The sequence below is a fragment of the Urocampus carinirostris genome, chromosome 12 (genome assembly GCF_059441175.1).
Source record: "Urocampus carinirostris isolate Australia breed hairy pipefish chromosome 12, RoL_Ucar_1.0, whole genome shotgun sequence".
Lineage (NCBI taxonomy): Eukaryota > Metazoa > Chordata > Actinopteri > Syngnathiformes > Syngnathidae > Urocampus > Urocampus carinirostris.
The window spans coordinates 14,542,568-14,566,546 of record NC_142360.1 but is presented as its reverse complement, the minus strand read 5'-3'; the positions used below and the strand labels follow the sequence as shown (position 1 = coordinate 14,566,546).

General features: G+C 38.2%; 1 protein-coding gene across 1 annotated transcript in view; it reads right to left on the bottom strand.

Moving 5' to 3' along the window:
• Positions 1-23,979, bottom strand: part of LOC148355029 (BMP/retinoic acid-inducible neural-specific protein 3-like) — a 101,933-nt gene that overhangs the window by 73,452 nt on the left and 4,502 nt on the right. The gene's annotated exons all lie outside the window — the stretch shown is intronic.

Genomic DNA, 23,979 nt, shown 5'->3' with positions numbered 1-23,979 from the left:
CCAGCACCGCCGCAACTTTACTGAGGATAAGCGGTGCAGATAAAGGAAGAAGTTTCTCTAAAAGCCATCATGTCAACAAAATGCTCTGGACCGACAAAAGCACCAAAAGGCTGAGGAATATGCTCTTTATCACCGACCAAGTTTTGACTTTCTCGAGATGGTAAAGGAAGGTAAAGGCATTTTTACGCCATTCTTTTTTCCCCCAATAACGTCCATATGATAACAAAAAAATAATCACATAAAGTAAAACCGTGTATAGTGCAGTGTTGGGTAGGGTTACTTTAACTTGATTATTTTCCATTACTATTGGATTACTCCAATACCAAATATGCTAATAAAAGACGAAATAACTAAATATGAATACAATTATGACTCACAACACATGGTAAGCTTTCTCTCCTGGCTTTGATCTCTTTGATCTCCGGCAAAACTAACATAAAATGCGACAGAAATAAAATGAAAATAAATCCAAACAGCTTGCCAACATCATTTTTGCCGTTCCATGTATTCCGTTACTCCCCAAGCCTGCACAAAATTTAGTGATTTTATTCATATTTAGTTTCTTTTGTCTTTTATTAGCATAGTGTATTTGATATTGGAGTAATCCAAAAGTAATTGAAAGTAATCAAGTAAAAGTAACCCTACCCAACCCTGGTATAGTGTCAGTGCAATATAAGTGCAATATAGCAGCAGGGTTATTCTTAAAATGATCATTTGAAAGTACAGAAATAATTTTTAAAAGATAAAATGTTTTTATTAAGTACAGTACTTTGATTTGTTAAACAAACGCTTGAGCCCGTAAATAGGGTTTGTTCTTTGGTTTTCATGTACGGTACAATACAGCATATAATAAATGGATTTATATTTCTACTTCGCAGGTCCTTTTTATTAGGCAGCTCCTTCGAAAACAAGATATACTATGTTACCAATAATCATGAAACCGTTTGACTTACGTTGAACAGTAGAGATTAAATTTTTTTTCAGGATGTCACAAAATTTCCGGACATTGCTGTAGGTTAGATTTTGTATTGTGAGCAACTTTTCCTAAGTAGAGGACAGTACTGTAGTGTTTCTTTCCGCCGCAATGCGCTGTGAGAGGTCACCTAACATCAATCCTGAAGAAGTAATGTAAACACACAGCACTGTATCTCTAGCACGCTAAGAACTTTGACATTTTTATCATTTAATATCCCGTGCATCCATTTGATATGGTTGGTGTAAAGTGTAAAGAAGAGGCGAGCTGTTTCTTTTGAAAAGAAAGTGGAATTAGAAAGCTTCATGCGGTTGAGAAAATTGTAAGATCACTCTTTTTTCGGCCACTTTTTCCCACAGAGAAAGTTGCCTAACTCTTCCAAAAGTAAGTTAAACTTAAATTTATTTATCTTTACAGTCAAGTCATGATTATTTGTATAGCCCTTAATCACAAGGAGTTAAGAGGGCTTCACATACCGCATAATGTCAACGCCTAATGAGTAGCTTTGTTTTTCAGTACTTTGCTTTATCATTCAGCCTGCTTTGTAACGTTATAGAGGATATTATTTAATTAAAGTTTCAAAACAATACAGGTTACTTATACAAGCCTTAAACATGCCTATATAAACCTTAAACATATGAAATATAGCACTGAAGCAACCTACGAACAAATTCAACTTAGGAACGATCGTCTCATTCGTAAGTAGGGCAGCGTCTGTACCAAGCAATTTTAAAGTAAAGCAACACAAAATCCAATGGTGTTAAAGGGAGTCTAATTTTGGCTCGTTTTACTGCTTTAACACATTCCTTTTTTACAGACTTTCTTTTCATACATAGCGCAGCCACACATATCTAATTGATTTTTTGATAACAAAGATTGAAACATTGTATGCAACAAAATTAGACTGGCTGAAATTAAAATCAAAGTATCATGAAAAAATAGTCCATAGTGCAATTAAAATAGTGCAATACCATTTAACAGCAAAAAAATCCCAGGCAGGTAACAATAAATACATTTTTCACAGTTGTTCACACTTGTATCGGGTGGTTATGTTTTTCCTCATTTTAGGAAACCTTTAGCGCCTACCAGAGGCATTACTAGTTAAAAAACAGCTTAGAGAGCCGGTAGCCGGGGTGAGAAGAATCCTATATTATGTGTACGTACAAACCAGACTGGGCAGAAAGCAACATATACAGTGCATCCGGAAAGTATTCACAGCGCTTCACTTTTTCCACATTTTGTTATGTTACAGCCTCATTCCAAATTGAATTAATTGAATTTCTTATCTCAAAATTCCACACAAAATACTCCATTATGACAATGTGAAAACGTTTTTTATTTTTTTTTTACTTTTTTTGAATTTATTAAAAATAGAAAACTAAGAAATAACATTTACATAAGTATTCACAGCCTTTGCCATGAAGCTCAAAATTGAGCTCAGGGGCATCTTTTTTCCACTGATCATCCTTGAGATCTTTCTACAGCTTAATTGGAGTCCACCTGTAGTAAAATCAGTTGATTGGACATGATTTGGAAAGGCACACACCTGTCTATATAAGGTCCCAAAGTTGAGTGTGCATGTCAGAGCACAAACACCAAGCATGAAGTCAAAAGAACTGTCTGTAGACCTGCGAGACAGGATTGTCTTGACAGACAAATCTGGGAAAGGATACAGAAACATTTCTGCTGCTTTGAAGGTGCCAATGAGCACAGTGGCCTCCATTATTCGTTAATGGAAGACATTTGGAACCACCAGGGCTCTTCCTAGAGCTGGCCGGCCTTCTAAACTGAGCGATCGGGGAAGAAGGGCCTTAGTCAGGGAGCTGACCAAGAACCCGATGGTCACTCTGTCAGAGCTCCAGCGTTCCTCTGTGGAGAGAGTAGAGCCTTCCAGAAGGACAACCATCTCTGCAGCAATCCACCAATCAGGCCTGTATGGTAGAGTGGCCAGACGAAAGCCACTCCTTAGTCAAAGGAACATGGAAGCCCGTCTGGAATTTGCCAAAAAGCACCTGAATGACTCTCAGACCATGAGAAAAAAAAATCTCTGGTCTGATGAGACAAAGATTGAACTCTTTGGTGTGAATGCCAGGCGCCATGTTTGGAGGAAACCAGGCACCGCTCATCACCAGGCCAATACCATCCCTACAGTGAAGCATGGTGGTGGCAGCATCATGCTGTGGGGATGTTTTTCAGCAGCAGGAACTGGCAGTCTAGTCAGGATAGAAGGAAAAATATATAGAGATATCCTGGATGAAAACCTGCTGCAGAGCGCTCTTGACCTCAGGCTGGGGCGAAAGTTCATTTTTCAGCAGGACAACGACCCAAAGCACACAGCCAAGATCTCAAAAGATTGGCTTCAGGACCACTCCGTGAATGTCCTGGAGTGGCCCAGCCAGAGTCCAGCCAGAATCCGATCGAACATCTCTGGAGAGATCTTAAAATGGCTGTGCACGAACGTCTCCCATCCAACCTGATTGAGCTTGAGACTTATTGCAAAGAAGAATGGGCAAAACTGCCTAAAGATAGGTGTGCTAAACCTGTGGGATCATATTCAAAAAGACTTAAGACTGTATTTGCTGCCAAAGGTGGATCAACAAAGTATTAAGCAAAGGCTGTGAATACTTATGTAAATGTGAGTTCTTAGTTTTCTATTTTTAATAAATTCAAATAAAGTAAAAAAAAAACTTTTTCACATTGTCATAATGGAGTATTTTGTGTAGAATTTTGAGATAATAGATTAAATTAATACAATTTGGAATGAGGCTGTAACATAACAAAATGTGGAAAAAGTGAAGCGCTGTGAATACTTTCCAGATGCACTGTAGGTCTTCTGGGTTGTGTTGATTACGTTTTGTATATTCCCACGGGCGCCTTTAAGATAAAAAAGGAAAAAAGAATATCCGGATTAGTTTGAAGTGGAGATTTGGGACTCCGTCGGTCACCTCAAAGTGCTGGCTCTTTGAGCCGTTACGTTTGCGAATGACCATCTATAGTTTATGACACTTCCGCTCTCCCGGGATCTGCCGCATCGATATAAATTTAAAGCTTGAATACATATCGCAGGAGCAATATTGTTGCATATCTGGATACAAATGAATATGCTAATTTGCTTCAGGGCTGTTTCACCTAATGTCAAGAAACATAAAAATGTAAAACAGCTGCTTTAGAATATCCAATAGTGTTTCACCAAATATTGCTTGTTGGGTTCAAAATATGCTCATCGTCTCAATAATATCCAACCAGTTGCCAACTGTTGAAACAACTAGCCGGATATTTAGAGAATTAAGTCAAGTTAAGAAAAGTCATGTTTATTTGTGATGCCCTTAATCACAAGGAGTCTCAAAGGGCTGCACAGACTACAGATTTTTACAATTTCAATTTAGTATGAAGTTTATGTATTTTTTTTATACTAAAATATAGTAAAAGCAGGAAAAATGATTACAGTGACAAATACATCTTTGATTGAACATAATGCAGATGAGTACAAAAATTACTTAAAAATCTAAAAACAATAAGGCAATGTGCTCCCTCATTCAAGACATAAACACATGAATAAACCTCTCAATTGTTTAGATCGAAGCATTTTCATCCTGGTGATCCAAGAGCAGGCACACTAGCAGCAGTAGAACAGTAATTGGGAAAATCCTGCTCTCTAGTGAAGTACATTCTTTGATCAACCACAAAGTCCGTAAGAAAGAAATCAATTTGAAATAAAACTGTTTTAACAACTGACATTTGTTCTTTGGACTGCATACATTGAATTTCAAATAAGTTTGTCACGCACAGTCTGGCATAACGCCCAAGCTCTCTTTTATAGCAAAAGATTGTACAATGTGCATGTGTCAGCGATCTACCGCCATGATACGCGAGGTCTAATATCACACATGTTGACAGAAATCTAGGTAATATATTTGATGTTGTGCTCTCTGGTCTCCTGATGTCTAGCATCAGAAGTTTGCAGCTAGGTAATATATTTGATTCAGGGCAGCACGGCGGCGCAGTGGTTAGCGCGTGTGTGGCACAGTTATAAGGTCTTGGGAACCTCCTGTGTGGGTTCAAATCCAGCTACCGGACTTACTGTGCGGAGTTTGTATGTTCTCCTCGTGCTTGCGTGGTTTTCCTCCGGGCACTCCAATTTCCCCCCACATTCCAAAGACATGCATTTCAGGTGGATTGGCCGGTCCAAATTGTCCCTAGGTGTGAATGAGCGAGCGAGTTGTCTTTTCCTGTGTGCCCTGCGATTGGCTGGCAACCAGTTCAGGGTGTCCCCTGCCCACTGCCCGATGATTGCTGGGATGGGTTCCAGCACCCCCGCGACCCTACTGAGGATAAGCGGTGCAGCTAATGAGATGAGAGATGAGATATTTGATCCAAATCTGTCATTTCAGTTACATGGAAAAAAATATGAGTAGAATAGCTTTCTGCCACCTTCGTAAGATTCGCCCGATGCTGTCTCAATCAGATGCTGGGATAATAATTTATCCGTTTATTACTTTTCGGCTTGCTTACTGTTATGTTGTGCTCTCTGGTCTCCTGATGTCTAGCATCAAAAGTTTGCAGCTAGTTAGAAATGTGGGAGCGAGACTTTTGACTAAAACAAGAACATTTGACCATATCACTCCAATATTGGCTGGCTCACACTGGTTCCAGGTCCGCTTAAGATGTGACTTTAATGTTTGCATGGACTTGCCCTATCTTATCTCTCTCATTTGATTCCCCCCTATGTTCCTACACGGATTCTCCGCTCAGTCTACGTGTGACTCCGAGAGCCAAGAAGAAATCTGTAGGGTCGAGAGCATTCTTTATCCCGGCCCCAGGGCTGTGAATGCCCTACCTTCGAAAATAAGCTCTACAACCTCAGTGGACGTGTTTAAATGTAAACTTAAGATTCATTTATATTCAATAGCTTATGATTGATGTCCACCTCATACTTTTATTTTACTCTCCTTGCCCACTACCTATCTGATGGTGATACACAAGAGTAGGACGAATCGAGATGAGTCAGCGAACTAGCGTCCGGACCTGAAGCATGTTAACATCTGCATAAACCGTCCGGCAGTGATGGGAATCTGCGTCGTTGCTCATGTAGGTTTTGGCCTATTTTACAAGCTCGGGACTTTTTTTGGACTCTTTTACAGGATCTAGGCGTTGTTGCTGTTATGCACTTTCTGGACAATCTTTTACATTGTACCTATGTTTTTATTGCTGTTCACTGTGTTTTTGTACCCAATGCTAAATCTATTGCACCCTGGTCATCCTAGAAGGGAGGTTAAGACTTGTGCGGCCCCTTCTCAGGGTTTCTTATTTTCCTCAGGCTGAGGTTTTTGAGTTTTCCCTTGCCCTCATGTAAGTTTTAGATCAGGGTATGGCGTAATTGTAACCCGTGCAGTCCTTTTGAGACACTTTGTGATTATACAAATAAACGTAACTTGACTCAACTTTTAATTCACCGTATCCAGGCTAAAATGCACCAAAACTTTAGAAGTTTTGTTGCGCATACTTGATATTGAGGCCGACATTTCTGTATGTTTATGTTATGACGCTGTTGTGTATGAGAGACTCTAAGCAGAGATTAGATTCATGTATCGATGGCTCACTCTTGCCTGGCAACACGAGAAATAAAATTAATTACTGACTATTTTTATTATTGATTTTTGTCGAGTAATCGTTACAGCACTAGCGCAGATTTTATGGTGGCAAGGGTGTGTGTGCGGGGGGCTTGGGGGGCTACTTTCATGAACCTCTGGCTCGGATCATTCCTCCATCGCACACTTGTCACAAGTCATAAGCTCGCTGCTGCTGACGTCCTCGTCATTGCTATTGCGGCCGGGCGTCAGGGGAAGGACTCTGCTCAGGGTTTTATTTTTTCATCCCTTGAAGACATAGTCAACCTTTGACTGCAGGATGAAAGGTCGACTTGCTTCTCGACCGCAACTGACAGTGTGGACAAGCCGTTCATTTTCGATTTCCTAAAATGAAGCCTGTGTCAGCCAGTGTCACAAAAAGTATGGTACTTAGTTCATTATTGAGTTATTGAGAACCAATAAACAGTTACAGTTACTCGTTACTAGTTGCAAATTGCTGTATATACTCGCATAGAAGCTGACCACCTAAAAGTGCATTAACATAGCCAAGGTCTCCTGCGCTATTACTGGGTACTGACATTTCCTTTTTAACTCCAGGCATGGTGTATTACAAAAATAATTTTTCTATGAAAGACCAAAATTCAGCTGTCATGAGCGCTCTCTCTACCGGTAACCAGCAACAATCACCTCCCTGCTCTGTCACTATACCCTGATCGGTTCCACCTGTCTCTTCTCATTTACCACCAACTATTCTGAATTCCCTGCCAATCAATGTATTTAAAGCCCTGCCTTATAGCCTACCGTTGTCAGATCGTATGCAAAGCCTACACACAGAACTTGCTAGTTTGCACTTCTGACTCTGAACCTGGACCTTTTTGACCTTTCTGCCTTCTGTCCTGCCCTGGTCTTCCAGACTCGTGTTTTACCTACTCCAAGACCTGCCACACCAACCTTGTTGCTCGGTTTCCTCTTTGTTCCATTTTTCAAGCCATCTTCCTTAAAGATAGTCCCAAATCTCCACTTTAAGATTTCTCTTCACTCCAGGACCCGCTCTCCCGTTTCCCCCATCCCTAAATAAACTTTCTTAACGTGACGCAAATGAGGTCCTCGTCTGTCTGATTCTAGACATCAGCACAGTTTTACCGTAAACTCTGTGCTCACATTTGCCGCATAGATTTATCTTCAGTTGGTCTTTCCTATATAAACTATGCCCTAATCCCCATACGCTGCCTACCATTCACTACTAGTGACACGACAAAGATGCCCATATAAGCTGGCCCATCTGATTTCAGTATTTCATGTTAATTATAAATTTCATATTCTGATGTATCTGAACACATCATCCGAAATGTTGAGTTAGAGTTATGTGGAGTTTTATAATTTTAATAATAACGGAATTACAGTAGTCGATACCAAGAAAAGTAATTACATTTCAGGAACACGTCCCTTTGTAACTTGTAAGTCCCAACACAGACAATATTGCAGTAAAAGATTAATTTTAGTTTTTTTTTTTTCTTGTTTGACCAAGCTATTTTTCCGTTGTTTAAATAGTGGCTCGGCTCACTAAAAAGTGCGAGCTCTTTTGGTTCCCAAACGGCTCTTCAGATTATTTTTGTTTATTTGATGAACATATTACCAAGTGTTAGGTAAAATGACAAAGACATGCTTTAATAACTAATGTAAAATATCCAAAGCATTTTTATAATATAATTTAATTTTTCACTCTACAGCAGATCCTGGGCCTTGAGGGTGCCATCTCCTGCATGTTATTGAACGTTTCATAACCATTTTGATAAACATAATCTATTTATACATAACTATAGAATACAACATGTACAGTGAAGAAAAAAAGTATTTGAACACTGCTATTTTACTATTTCTCCCACTTAAAAAATCATGGAGGGTTCTGAAATTTTCGCTGTAGGTGCATGCCCACTGTGAGAGAGATAAACTAAAAAGAAAAATCCAGAAAACACAATGCATATTTTTTTAACGATTTACTTGTGTGATATAGCTGCAAAAGTCCACCCATTAGAAGTCCACCTGCACTCTATGTATTATCCTGAATCAGATGCACTGATTTGGGGTCGTTAACTGCATAAAGACATCTGTCCACCCCATACAATCAGTAAGACTTTAACTTGTAACATGCCGAAGACCCAAGAGTGTCCAAAGACAAAATTATACACCCCCACAAGGGGCTAGAGCAATTGCCAAGCAGCTTGGTGAAAAATTGGAAGATGCTAAACATGACGGTCAATCTCAATCGGAGAGAAACGCCATGGAGGATATCACCTCGTGGGGTCTCAATAATATTAAGAAAGGTGAGGAATCAGCCCAGAACTACACGAGAGGAGTTGGTCAATGACCTGAAAAGAGCTGGGACCACCGTTTCCAAGATGCTTTGGGTGTATTTTCTGCACATGGGACAGGACGAGTGCACTGCATTAAATAGAGGATGACTGGGGCCGTGTATTGTGAGATTTTGGGGAACAACCTCCTTCCCTCAGTTGGAGCATTGAAGATGGGTTGTGGCTGGGTCTTCCAACACAACAACGACCCCAAGCACACAGCCAGGAAAACCAAAGAGTGGCTCCGTAAGAAGCATATAAAGATTCTAGCATGGCCCAGCCAGTCTCCAGATCGATCTGAACCCAATCAAAAATATTTTTCTCAGGTGTTCAAATACTTATTTGTAGCTACATCACACAAATAAATAGTCAAAAAAACATGCATTGCGATTTTTGCATTTTTCTTTTTAGTTTATCCCTCTCACAGGGGCCTTAACCCAATGTAAAATGTTTTGAGGGAGCTCAAACTCCGTGTTTCTCAGTGACAGCCCAGAAACCTCACTGATGAGAAGATCTGTGTGGAGGAGTTGGCCAAGATCCCTCTTGCAGTGTATGCAAACCTGGTGAGAGACTACAGGAAACGTTCGACCTCTGTAATAGCAAACAAAGGCTACTGTACCAGGCTGGCAATCAGTTCAGGGGGTCCCCTGCCTACTGACCAAGGATAGCTGGGATGGGCTCCAGCACCCCCTTGACCCTACTGAGGATAAGCGGTGCAGATAATGGATACTGTACCAAATATTAACATACATTTTCTAAGGTGTTTGAAAAAAATCATGCATTGTGATTTCTGGATTTTTCTTTTTAGTTTATCTCTCTCACAGTGGACATGCACCTCCGATGAATATTTCAGACCCTGATATCTTAGTGAAGAGAAATAGCCAAATAGCAGGGTTTTCAAATACTTATTTTCTTTAGTGTACATGCATATTTGCAGCATGTATGAGGATGTGTATCCATAGATACCTAGAAGAATTGGTTAGGTCTACGTGATCTTTTTTCATCATATACTGCCGATATATCAGATCTTAGACTATCAGCAAATACAACAATTTAAAAATATATATATATTTTTTTCCTTCTAGTTCGGCCATTTTGGCATATATTTTCACCCAATGCAGCTTACAAGAGAAAAAAATGCCTGATTTTGTTTTAGAGATATTTCATGCCTGGCTCTCTCGCCCTTAATGTGTTAAATCACAAGTGACTGTAACATTAAAAGCACAATAACATACCTGAACCAGAAACGGGATATACATATCTGACAAAATTGCATTAAATCTGGAAAGAGTCCTAGTGCGCATCTCAGGTATTAAAGGCTACTTATATCTGGAATAGGTTTAAAACCATGCAGGGAACGAAAGAGAAACGAGAGGATAAAACATGTCAGATGAGGCGTGACATCAAAGTTATGGTCCATGAAGAGGATAAAGGAGCTGCTGACACTTTGACTAATATGCTGATTCTTGGGATAGTACAACATACGAGCCTCTCTCATTGCAAATATGCGCTACTCCTTTTTCAGCCAAATCCCACCTCTGCAAGAAAAAATACAATGCTATTTCTCCCTTTTAGAAATCATGGACGGGTCTGACATTTTCATTGTAGACGCATGTTCACTGTGAGAGAGATAAACTAAAAAGAAAAATCCAGAAATCACAATATATGATTTTTTAACAATTTATTTGTGGGATACAGCCGCAAATAATTATTTGAACACCCTGTTTTTTGCTATTTCCCACACTTAGAAATCATGGAGGGGTCTGGAATTTTTATCATAGGTGCATGTCCACTGTGAAAGAGATAAATTAAAAAGAAAATCCCGAAATCACAATGCATGATTTTTTAACAATTTATTTGTGTGATAGAGCTGCAAATAAGCATTTGAACACCCTGCTATTTTGCTATTTCTCCCATTTACAAATCATAGAGGGGTCTGAAATTCCCATCATAGACGCATGTTCAATGTGTGAGAGGGATAAACTAAAAAGAAAAATCCAGAAATCACAATATATGATTTTTTAACAATTTATTTGTTGGATACAGCTGCAAATAATTATTTGAACACCCTGTTTTTTGCTATTTCCCACACTTAGAAATCATGGAGGGGTCTGGAATTTTTATCATAGGTGCATGTCCACTGTGAAAGAAATAAATTAAAAAGAAAATCCCGAAATCACAATGCATGATTTTTTAACAATTTATTTGTGTGATAGAGCTGCAAATAAGCATTTGAACACCCTGCTATTTTGCTATTTCTCCCATTTACAAATCATGGAGGGGTCTGAAATTCCCATTATAGACGCATGTTCAATGTGTGAGAGGGATAAACTAAAAAGAAAAATCCGGAAATCACAAAAATCTTTGGAGGGAGCTCAAACTCTTTTCAGCAACAGACCAGAAACATGAGCGATCTAGAGAAGATCTGTGTGGAGTAATGGGCCAAGATCCCTCATGCAGTCTGAGCAAACCTGGTGAAAGACTACAGGAAACGCTCGACCTCTGTAATAGCAAAAAAAGGCTACTGTACCAAATATTAGCATTCATTTTCTCAGGTGTTCAAATACTTATTTACAGCTATATCACACAACTAAATTGTTTAAAAAAATCAGGCATTGTGATTTCTGGATTTTTCTTTTTAGTTTATCTCTCTAACCTACAATGATTTCTCTATGATTTCTGAGCAGGAGAAATAGCAAAATAGCAGGGTGTTCAAATTCATTTTTCGCTGTTTAAATATATATATATATATATATATATATATATATATATATATATATATATATATATATATATATATATATATATATATATATATATATACATATATTTCTTTCTTTCTTTTTTTCGTACTCTCTCTTGTTCCATTCATCTCTCATTTTTTCAGTTTCCCTGGCTTTTTCTTCTTCCTTCTGCTCTCTAATCTACAAATGAGAGATGAATGGAACAAGAGAGAGTACGAAAAAAAGAAAGAAAGAAAGAAAGAAATATATGTATATATATATATATAAATGTATATATATATATATATATATATATATATATATATATATATATACATTTATATTAAACTGATTCTGTTAGTGTCAGAAGGACAGAAGAATATTCAGTGAAGGACTGCTGTTAATTGCCTGACATGTGTTTTTTCCGCGGGCATAGCGGTGAAAATTGCCTCGTACCTGCGCTTCCTCTTTAAAGAGGCCATTAACGTATCAAAGAAGCCGATGACATCTCAGCAAATGAGTTGGATTTGACATCACTCATATTGCATGTTAAAAATCCTCTCCTTTTCCCTTCAAGCACGGGGTGTCAAAGATACGGCTCGCGGACCGGCTCAGGTCTTCGGAGCGCGACAACGCTGAGAGAGGTGCAAGAGCAAAACGAGCTGCGGTTGGAAACGTGTCCACTTGATTGGAATATGTGCATTCACAAAGATATAGTATCTCTCTCTTTCTCTTGATTTTTCTCTTATCTGTATCTCTCGTTATCTCCATTTCTCTCTTTCTCTCTGTTTCTCTTTGTTTCTTTCTACTGGTGTCCTTTTTCTGTCTTCCACCTCTTTATTCTTCTCTCTCTATATATCTCTCTCTGTCTCTCTTTGTTTTGTTTTTGTCTCTTTCTCCAGGTGTCTGTTTTTTTCTGTCTTTATGCCTCTTTATTCTTCTTTTCTCTCTCTCATTCTCTCTCCCATTCTCTCTCCCTCTCTTTCTCTCTCTCATTCTCTTATTTGTATCTCTCATTCTCTCAATGTCTCTTTCTCTCTGTTTCTTTCTACCTGTATATTTTTTCTGTCTTCCACCTCTTGATTCTTCTCTCCATCTTATCTCTCTCAGTCTCTCCCTCTTTCTCTTTCTCAGTCTCTCTCTATCTCTCTTTTTGTTTTTCTTTGTCTCTTTCCACCAGTGTATGTTTTTTCCTTCGTATACCCTTCTTATTCTTATTTTCTCGCTTTATCTCTTTTCATTTTATTCTACTCTATCTCTCTCTTTTTATCTGTCTCTCTCTTTTTCTACCATTTCTATTTTTCTCTCTCTGTTTCTCTCTCTCTATCTGTCTCTCTCTTGCTTAGTCACTCTTTTTATTTTGTCCCTTTCTGCCTCTCATTATCTCTTTCTCTGTTTGTGTCCCTTTTGTCTGTCTCTTTACTTTTCTCTCTTTCTCTTTCTTTTTTTCTGTCTTGCTAAGTCACTTTATTTTTTCACTCATTCTGTCTCTCTCAGCCTCTTGTTCTGTTTCTCTTTTGTCATTCTTTTTCATTTTCATCTCTTTGTATCTCTCATTTTTATCTTTTTCTATTTATCTTATTATCTCACTATTTCAATCTCTCATTTATTCTTTCTTTCTTTGGTGTTTCTTTGTTTGTTTCTTTGTTTGTGTCTTTCTTTCTTTCTTTCTTTCTTTCTTTCTTTCTTTCTTTCTTTCTTTCTTTCTTTCTCTTGTACTCTCTCTTGTTCCATTTATCTCTCATTTTCTCTGTTTCTCTGGCTTTTTTTTCTTCGCTTTTCTCTCTAATCTACAAGTCTGGCCCCCGGGAGAATGTTTGTGTCTGCCGGGTGGCAAAATAAGTCTGACAGGCAAAATTCAGCAGTCACTGTGAAATTATCGACGCTGAAAAGTTATGCGCTAGATGTCGTCGGTGACATTTCACGGATCGATGAGCTAAAGTTTCAAAACGGAGAGAAGGAGAAACGGTATCCACTCATTTAAGCAGACACCGGCACAACTTCCCGCAAATTGTTCTCACGGGTGGAAGCGACCCACCAGCAGGGGATAACGCCTGCCAATATGGCCGACTCACGCAGGCTTTCATCTCATCTGATCTCTGCCCAGTATTTGAGAGCCAAAAAAGGAAATGACTTTGACATCGTTTGACATGTGAGTGCAGGAAACGGGGTTAAGGACTTAAATGAAGAAGAACATTGACGAATGTGATGAAAATTTGGGAGAAAATATTTGTTAAATGATTTTGGTCATCAGCTATTAATTGCTATATGGATAATTCAACTGCTTGTAAAGGGATAGTGTGTATTTTTTCCCTTCACTAAATGCGACCGAAAACGAGCAATAATCCAAAGCTATGGAGCTTCGAAATGACTAAACCTCACGGTTTGGATTCTTATTTGTTTGTCCAGCTTTTGGCAAAAAAAGAAAAGACAGAAATACATAAGAAAGGAAGAAGGGGAAGACAAAGAAGGAAAAAAGGAAAACGAAAAACAAAAAAAGGGAAATTGGCTAAAAAGAAGAATAAAGAAGAAAAGAAAGAATGAAAAAAGGACAATAGAGTAAAGAAGATGGGAAAATAAATAAAAGGGACAAAAAGAGAAAAGACTAAAAAGAACGAGAAATAATTCAAACCACAAATAGAATAGAATAGAATAAAATAGAATAGAATAGAATATACCTTTATTGTCATTGTTACAAAATGGGTTGAACATATTGTGACAACGAAATTGGACGTGGCACTCCAGTATCACATTTAGCCGTGAGGACAAAAAAAAAAAGAAGATAAAGGAACAAAAAGATAAAAGTTATAATTTACACAATATTTGCACAAGAAATGTGGGCATGTAGGATGTTATATACAGCTTCGGGATCGTATTAGTGCAATATGCGTTGCTTGAAGGTAACATAAATGGTTTCCAACTTTTTTTTAACCAGTGTATTGATTTTTATCATTGTTTTTTATATTTTGGTTAGAATCTATGTTTTAGGGGGTGCAAAAATAGTCAACATTGTTCAAAGCCTCAAAGTGACCAAATCGCACCCTTTTCCTTTTCATGTTTTTGCCTACCTTTTTTGCAAAGCGAGGACGAATGGGTTAAAAGAGTGAACAAAGAAAAAATAGGGAAAGGGGAGAAAAAAAGAAGAAAGAGGAAGAAAACAAATTAAAATAAAGAAAAAAATAATTGAGAAATGGGATAAGAATAATTAGGGAACGAGTGGCAGCTGAGGCTAAAAGAGTGAGTGCAGGTGAAGGCAATTAGCAGGCAATTGATATAACTGCGACAGTTTTGTAGTAAAAAATAAACATTTCATAAAACAATATGCTCTATACAGATAAATAAAGTTTAACTTACTTTTGGAAGATGCGCTTGAAGAGGTCCTCCTCCATGTTTGAAAGTGGCCAAAAAAAAAAACGATTCAACCATTTTCTCAACCGCATCAAGCTTTCTTATTGCACTTTCATTTCAAATGAAACGGCTAGCCTCTTCTTTACACTTTACACCAACCGTATCGAATGGATGCACGAGATATTAAACAATACAAATGTCAAAGTTCTTAGCGCGCTGGAGATACAGTATAGAATGTTTACACACAAACTAGGAAGAATAAGCGGATCTTTTTCTTCGGGTGGATGCTGAGTGACCTCTCACAGCGCCACATGCCGGTAGAGGCGGAAAGAAGCACTACAGTAATGTCCTATTCTCGGAAAAAGGTGCACACAATACCAAATCTAACTTGTCTGGATATTTTTCGAAATCTTCCTATCTCCCGTTTTTCATAAGTTGAATGGTCGTAAGTAGAGGAGCATCTCTAAAGATATCCATGTAAATCAAATACATTCTATGAATAATTCATTTTTCTTTTTACCAGCAGGAGCCGCTAAACACGACACACTCTCCCCTTAAGTACAATGTTTTTCTTATGCAATGATGAAGCAAGATTATTGAAAAAACCTGCGACATAAAAAAAAAAGAAAAGCATTGTGGACAAAGAATGAGAAGATGCTGAGGAAAATTGCAATTTCGTCACAACGTTTGCTCGAATGTTTTCAATGGAGTTGAAAAACGACAACTGCCAGGATGAAAATTGTCCAAATTTCTCCGCCGCATTCATAACCTTGTTATTTCGCCATCCTCTCTGCTGTTTTTCATGTTACGACTTCTGTAAGTCTGGCCTCTTCTTGCCTGATCTTTCCCACTGTTTCCTCACACAAAAACGTGTACCCCCTCACTACCTCCCCCAATCGACCTCTTGGTTTTTGAGTGTTCTCTTCCTGGTAATTGTCTTGTGTTTCCCACTTATTTACTGAACTTCTTTGATTTTTTTTTTTTTTATTTAAACATCTTCGTCAGGTGCAGATTTACATACTGAAGGATTTTATACATTTGACTATAAAGGATTTTATACAATTGAATACAAGTTACATTTATTGAGTGCAATGGAGATTTTCACCGAGTAGGCTTAAGTTCAATGAGCAGTGAAAGTTCAGGGCACCCTGCTATAAAATATTGTTTACGGGAATGGCGGGAATGGGACGTGAGGCTGAAAAGATCAGCACATCCGATGACACAGAAAAGCACTGATGACGGAGGACGGCAGGCAATGTTTTGAGAAAAGCTTTCCGCTGTTTTGATTTTTCCAGACATCTCGGCGAGGTGGTGGGGCTCACAATGGGCTTCATTGGCACGCCCATGGGAGGAGCCGGCACACCATCTTGCGGAAAGACGTGGGCTGAGAGGAGAAAGTTAGAGGACCTGAGAGAAAAGGCTCCCTAGAGACTATAACGACACTAATTCGACTAATGGAGTTCACTTAGTTAAATTGTTTATGAAATTAAATCTGCCCCCGTGTGAAAATGTCGGCTTTTCTTGTTCATCTTTTCCATCAAGAAACGAGTGCGCATTGTTGGGTGAATGTAGGTTGTGTTTGGTTAATGGAGTTATATAACTAATTCGAACAATTTGGTAAACGATACATTTTAATATTTAATTCCCAACAATACCTATTTACAACCATTCGACTTATGAAAAACATTGTCGAATATAATATCCGGACATTGCTGTAAGTTTGATTTTGTATTGTGTGCATCTTTTTCCGAGTACAGGACATTACTTTAGTGCTTCTTTCGCCGCTACCAGGGTGTGGTTGCGCTGTGAGAGGTCACCCAGCATCCACGCCGAAGAAAAAAAAATCTAGCTTCTACTTTGTTCTTCGTGTCAAAACATTCTAAACTGTATCTCCAGCGCACTAAGAACTTTGAGATATAGATAGATAGATGGATAGATAGATACTTTATTCATCCCCGGAGGGAAATTCACATTTCCAGCAGCATCCCTAAGGTGAGAACAATACAATAATAAAGCAAAAAGAATACAATATACAAATACCCAGTGTGACGTGCAAATGCCCACTGTAGCGTGTTATATAGAATATCTAAATAGTGCTACACAGAATACGTATTTCATTTACATTACATATTGAATTTGTATTGTTTAATATCTCCATTCGATATGATTGGTGTAAAGTCTAAAGAAGAGGCGAGCAGTTTCTTTTAAAACGAAAGTGCAATAAGAAAGCTTGATGCGGTTGAGAAAATGGTGGAATCGTTTATTTTTTCGGCCACTCTCAAACACGGAGGAGGAACTCTTTAAGCGCATCTCCCAAAAGTAAGTTAAACTCAACTTTATGTATTTTTATAGAGCATATTAATTTAGGAAATGTTTATTTTTTTAGTACAAAACAATGTAGGTTTCTTATACAAGCCTTAAACATACTTCTACAGACCATAAACATACATTCCATACAAAACATAGCACTGAAGCTACTTCCGAAAAAATTCAACTTACGGACGATCGTCCGCAAACCTATCTCGTTGGTATGTACGGCAGCGTCTGTAGCAGCGTGTTTTTCTGTAAGTTCAGTCTGCTATTCAACCAATCAGCCAATCGCGTCATGATACATTGTGAATATTGTACAGGCAAACCTTTCATTTTTCTCCTGTTACATATTATCTGAATAATATTGGCAAAATCATTACCCTCAGGGGTCTCATAATTGTTTCCAGTTTCACACTGTGTTTTTGTATTTAGAGTGTATGTGTTGCTCACAGTTTTCTTCGGTGCTGCCACAAAAAAAAAAAGAAGAAGAAAACACTTTAAAGCAGAGGTGTTTAAAAATTAGCAAAAAAAGTAGTCCAGAATTTATGTTAGACTGTTGGTGATGCATTTTGGTCATGCTAAGCCTCCAGTGCTTCGTTCTTGAGCGCTACGTGGCAACAGCCATGTCACCTTTGCTAGTGATTAAATGTCAGAATCAAGAGGACTGCATTAACCCCTCAGCCAAAGCAAGCTAGTGACTTTGTGACAATTTGCAAAACGCACCCACTTTTGTAGTAAATACGGTTTCACTCGTTACAATCCCTCCACATCAAGACACCATCCATTTTGAGTCCGTATATGTGCTAAGCCACCATTCCACCCTAATGACCAAAAACTACACTACTCAAAAGTATGGAATGGAAAAATTAAGCAGTTTGAAAAGAACATTTTCATCTCTTTTTTTTCAAAAAACAAAATGGCTACAAGTACCGCATGTACTACAAGCATAAGATGCATACATGCCACCCTCTAAAACAGATTCTAACCAAAATATAAAAAAAAATGATAAAAAAATTTTATTGGTAAAAAAAAAGGTGGAAACCATTTATGTTACCTTCAAGCAGTGCTTTAATGGCAGACATGTGTACAATATTTTCACATTTTGCAATCATTTACTTCTTCGGCTAGACCGATTACTGTTTTCCACTTTTCCTTCCCATTATCACAGGGGTGTCAAACTCATTTTAACTCGGGGGCCGCATGATAGAACACATATTCTCTAAGGGGCTGGACTAGTAGATTGAGGAAAATGAAAACAGGAGAAAAAGAAATAAGAGAAGAGAGTGATAGAAAAAGAGAGAGTGTGTCAAAAGGAAAGAGAGAAAGGTAGAGAGGGACAAAGTTAGAAAGATAGAGAGAGAATGTGATAAAAAAGACATAAAAAGAGAAATAGGGACAGAGGAAGAAAGAAAGAGAAAGAAAGAAATCCAAAGAGAAATGGAAAGAGAGAAAGAGAGAAGGAGATAAAATAGGACATAAAGAGAGAAGGGTAGAAAGAGAGAAGGGAAAAGCAAGAGAGAGATAGAGAAAAGGAGAGAGAGAGAGAGAGAGAGAGAGAGAGAGAGAGAGAGAGAGAGAGAGAGAGAGAGAGAGAGAGAGAGAGAGAGAGAGAGAGAGAGAATGTGAGAAACAAAATAGATAAAAAGAGAAATAGTGTGAGAGGAAGAAAATAAGGGAGGGACGGAAAGAAATTCAAAGAGAAATAATAAAAGAGAAATGGAGAAGAAGAAGATAATGGAAAGAGAAAAGGGTAGAAAGAGAGAAGAGGAACGCAAGAGAGAGAGAGAGAGAAAAGAGAGAGGAAAAGAAAAAAGGAAGAGAGAGCAAAAGAAGGTAAAAAGACACAGAGAGAGAAAGAGACAAAGAAAGAGAAAAAGAGACAGAGGGAGTGAAAGATCAAGCAGGGCATCATGGCCATCTACTGTTTAATTGACGCATCGTTCTTTACTCCTTGCCAAGACAAAGGTCTGCGACCCACTGAAAATGGGTCTGCGACCCGCTTTTGGGTCCGCCATCAGTTGGGAAAGACTGCTCACCTCCGTTTAAGAGACAATTGAAGTATCGATCCTGCGATGGATTATTTGGCATTTGCCTACTAAAAAGGCCACGCCCTTCCCAAGAATGTGACTCTTAAAACCAGACTCACACTGTCAAAAACCAACCGCGCGTATCGTTGTGTGCATTCATTACCGGAAGCTGTCGGGAACGCCCATATTCGGCTGGGATTTTTATGATCGGGCATCGGGAAGACGTATCGGAAAGTGTCTTTCCGACAATAGCCCGTGGCGTCCATACGCACCCCCCTGCCGTGTCTCTCTCGAAACACCTCTGAGGTTATTCCGTGCAGGCTGTCACACATCAACTGGCTCAGTCAGATATCGGCCTTGCTCAAGAGCATCTGGGAGAGCTTCCAGTTTGACTGCAGTGCGTTTCATACGGTACGCTAGTCTTTTAAAATTCTAATGATGAAAGCGATGCAGGCATGGGAAATGTAGAGATAATTTTTGGGGATTAATAATTGATATAATCCTTCTTTTTTGTTCCTTGACTACCGTAGTCTCATTGTACCCTAATAGGCGCCTAGAGTTTACACGGTTCTTTCTCTTGCGCAGCATGGCTAAAGTGAAGGGTGAGTGAGATGTTTTTCCCGTGTAACAACGTTTTCCCCTTCTTTTATCTTTTTTTCTATTTCTGTCTCTTGCTTTATTTTACTCTGTCTCTTTTTACATCTTTCGTTTTCTCTCTATGTTGCTCTCTCTGTCTCTACTATCTTTCGTCTTTTTCACTTTTCCCTTTCTATTTTTCTTTCTCCTCACTGTCTCTCTCTACCTGTTTCTCGTTTTCTCTTTCTCTTTGTCTCTATCATTTTTCTCTTCTCTCTCTCTCTTTCTCGCTCTCTTTACTTGTTTCTCATTTTATCTCTGTCTCTTTCTCTCTTTATCTTTTTTCTCCTCTCTCTCTTTCTCGCTCTCTTTACTTGTTTCTCATTTTATTTATGTGTCTTTCTCTCTTTATCTTTTCTCTTTCTATTTTTCTTTCTCCTCACTCTGTCACTCTCTTCTATCTCCGTCTCTCTTTGCTTGTATCTCATTTTCTCTCTGTCTTTTTCTCTCTTTATCTTTCAATGTTTCTCTTTCTATTTTTCTTTCTCCTCACGCTGTCGCTCTCTTCTCTCTTTCTCTCTCTTTATTTGTTTCATATTTTCTCTCTGTCTCTTTCTTTTTTTCTCCATCTATCTTTCTTCTCACACTGTCGCTCTCTTCTCTCTCTCTCTCTCTCTTTCTCTTTTTTCACTTTTCTTTCTATTTTCCTTTCTCCTCTCTCTCTCTCTCTCTCTCTCTCTCTCTCCATCTCTCTCTCTCTTGTTGTCTCGTTTTTCACCTTCGGGCTCACTCTCTATTTCATCTCTTTATGTCATCTTTATTCTTCTCTCTCGTTCTGTTTCTCTAACTGGATCTCCCTCTTTATCTCTTTTTCTCCTCTCCCTCTCTCTTTTCTTGTTTCACATTTTCTCTCTGTCTTTCTCTCTTTATTGTTTTTTGTTGTCTTTCTTTCTGTTTGTGTCCATTCCTCTATATATATTCCTTTATTTTTCTTAATTTTTATCTCTCTCTTTCTATCTTTATTTTTTTTTCTCTCTCTCTCTCTCTCTCTCCCCCTCTCTCTCTCTCTTTACAATTAAATTTCTCTCCCTCAATCTTTTCAATTGCTCTCTCTTTAATCTACTCATCTGTTCGCAGAGGATTTTTTTTATATCCTCAGGCCCTCCATAATATATCGACTTTAACACCCATTTTCCAGTCGAATAAGCTAGCATTAAAGCTAGTGTATAGTGAGGCTAACTTGGTGATGCGACCTCTGGCATTTGAGCGAGCAGCATCGACTTGGACACAAGCATGATCATTTCCGTGTATCCAAAGTAGAGCTAAGATTCATGGCCCGAGCCCGAACCCGAACCCGAGGCAATTTCGGGCCGGGTCGGGCCTGAAATGTCAGTCATACGGTCGGGTCGGGTCGGGTCGGGTTCGGTCCTGCTTTTTTTTTTTTTTTTTTTTTTTTTTTTAATTAATTAATAATTATAAATATATGTTCATTAAAAATATATACTTAAACTATGTATGGATACTAGACCAAGGAATACTTGTTATAAAATAAATAATTTGGATAAAACGGAGAAGGAGCTGAAATTGCTTTTAACGGAGCCAGAGCATGCTCTGTGCACGTGACGTGACGTGAATGCTGTCCTCTTAATAATCTTCCCCTCCGCAAATTCGCGTGATTTTGGCCTGGTATCCCCGATATGGAGTCGGACCAACAAGAAGTTAAGGATAAACTCAAGAGAGGAGAACTGGCGAGGAAAACGCACTCTGGTAAGAGTTTTAATAAGCGTTTTATATAGAATACGATCGCTTTTGTCGGAAGTGTACATTGACGTTGGTGACATTTTCATCCGCGTTAAAAAACGCAATTTGCAGAATAAAATCACGCTTTATTGTTTAAATAAACGCGTTATATAGACTAGGATCTCCCAATTATTATAATTAGCTCGCTTTATTGTTTTAATAAGCGTTTTATATAGAATACGATCAGGGGGGGGGGGGGGATTTGCATAGGAGTCGGAAAAGGGCACAACACGTCAACACCCCCTCAATGATAGTGCCGCGCTAAAATCTTAAGGACGTACTACTACTGCTGCTGTGGATTATGGCCCAATGATCAAGTCGTCAAAATGACGGACGCCCTTAAATGTTTTCGCTACCTCAAAAAAAAAAAACCGTCAATGACAGATTGTCGCTTAATGTAACATCTGCAGTGCAGACACAGAAATATAAAAGATGTAAATGTTTATACAGTTTTATTTAACTTAGGCCTAGATGTTGTAACAAAAGGCAGAGTTTAATTTGTTATCATAAATCACCCCTCCTTATAAATAAAATATGTAATTTCGGGCCCCCTCGGGCCGGGCCAGCAAATCCAGTTAATTAGTCGGGCTCGGTCCGGGTCGGAATTAATACCCCTCGGGCCTGCGTCGGGCTCGGGTGCTTTTTTTGGGCCCGATCTTACCTCTAATCCAAAGTCCTTAAATGCACCCAAATCCCGGTTATCCATGTTTTTTTTACAGGAATGTCATTTTTTGTAACCGAAAACCAGCTGCTGTTGTCCTAATAATTGAAGTGTATTTGAAATATCATTCATATCATTCAAATATCATTATTTAACCTGGTAAATAAAAAACAGCCTTCATTAAAAGAAATAAAAAATGATTTGAGTAAAATGCAAATATACAAGAAATCATCCAAACGTAGGTCAAGAAAAATGTATTCATTTGAAATAATATGCTACTGGTACCCCAAAATATCAAAAAACTCACCGAAGGCTAGGCGAGAAAAAAAAGAAAAAAAATGTTACAGTTTGGTCACTTTGAGTCTCCGTAGTTTTCATTCTTCATTGTGCTTTGTAGCGCGAATTTTTTGGTTTCACTTCACAATACTGCGATAACTAGTGGTCAAATATTACACAGTGTCCCTTTAACTACCCTTCTTCCCCAAATTGTGACTTGGAAGATGGATATTATGTGTCCTTTATTATTGTTTGTTTTTTTAATAGAGCACACTTATAAAGTTGCGCTTTTTTATGTTTTTATTTTAAAAAAATCTCACCCAACTCCTCCTTCTCCCGAAAATGTGTTGACTCGTATGGCTGACCCCTCCCAAAAAGGCAAGAGTGAGCAAGGAATGGGGGCCATTGTGGGGTGTTGGAGAGTGACATCATACTCGTATACAAAGTATCTTTAAATATAAATAAAACCATAGTAATATCCTTTGGTAATCGCAAGGCAAATCAAGATCTAGAAGTAAAAATGGATGGTGCTGCAATAGATGCTGTATCAGAAATTACGTTTTTAGGGGTCATAATAGACAATAAATTAAGTTGGAAAACACACATCAGACACATACAAACTAAGGTAACTAAAAGCATGTCAAATGCCTTTTAAAGTATAATGCATTGTATTTATTATTTTGTTCTCTAGTTCTGCCATACTTCAAATTTTGTGCAGAAGTCTGGGGCAATAATTACCAAAGTTCACTACAGCCCCTTTTTATCCTCCAAAAACGTACAATTGGAACCATACACAGGGTAGGATATCGAGATCATACTAATATTTTATTTATGCAGTCCAAATTATTAAAATTAGATGATTTAAAAAAAAATCACTTCACAACTGTTATTTAAATTCAACAAAAACATGGTGCCAGAAAACATCCAAAAAGTGTTCATTCGGAAAGAGGGAAATTATAACTTGAGGGGCTGTAGTAAATTCAAAATCCCAAAGGTGAGAACAACCAGGAAAAGTATGTGTGTGTCTGTGTGTAGAGTCAAACTTTGGAATAATTTACAAGATGAGAACAAACAATGTCCAACTATTCATGTGTTCAAATTTAAATACACAAAAGCATTACTGGCAAAATACAGGGATGAAGAAAATGGGATATGAGTGAGATTGGAAATACTGCGTTTAAAACTATGGTTAACTTGTTGTTATTGTTGCTATTATTATGTCATAACTGTTATTATAAATATTATGTTTATTTTTATTGTTGTTATTATCATTGGTTCCACAGTGATATTTGGTAACCCGTGGCATAATGGCGTTGAGGGATGGGTATTTCGAAGATTGTTGTATA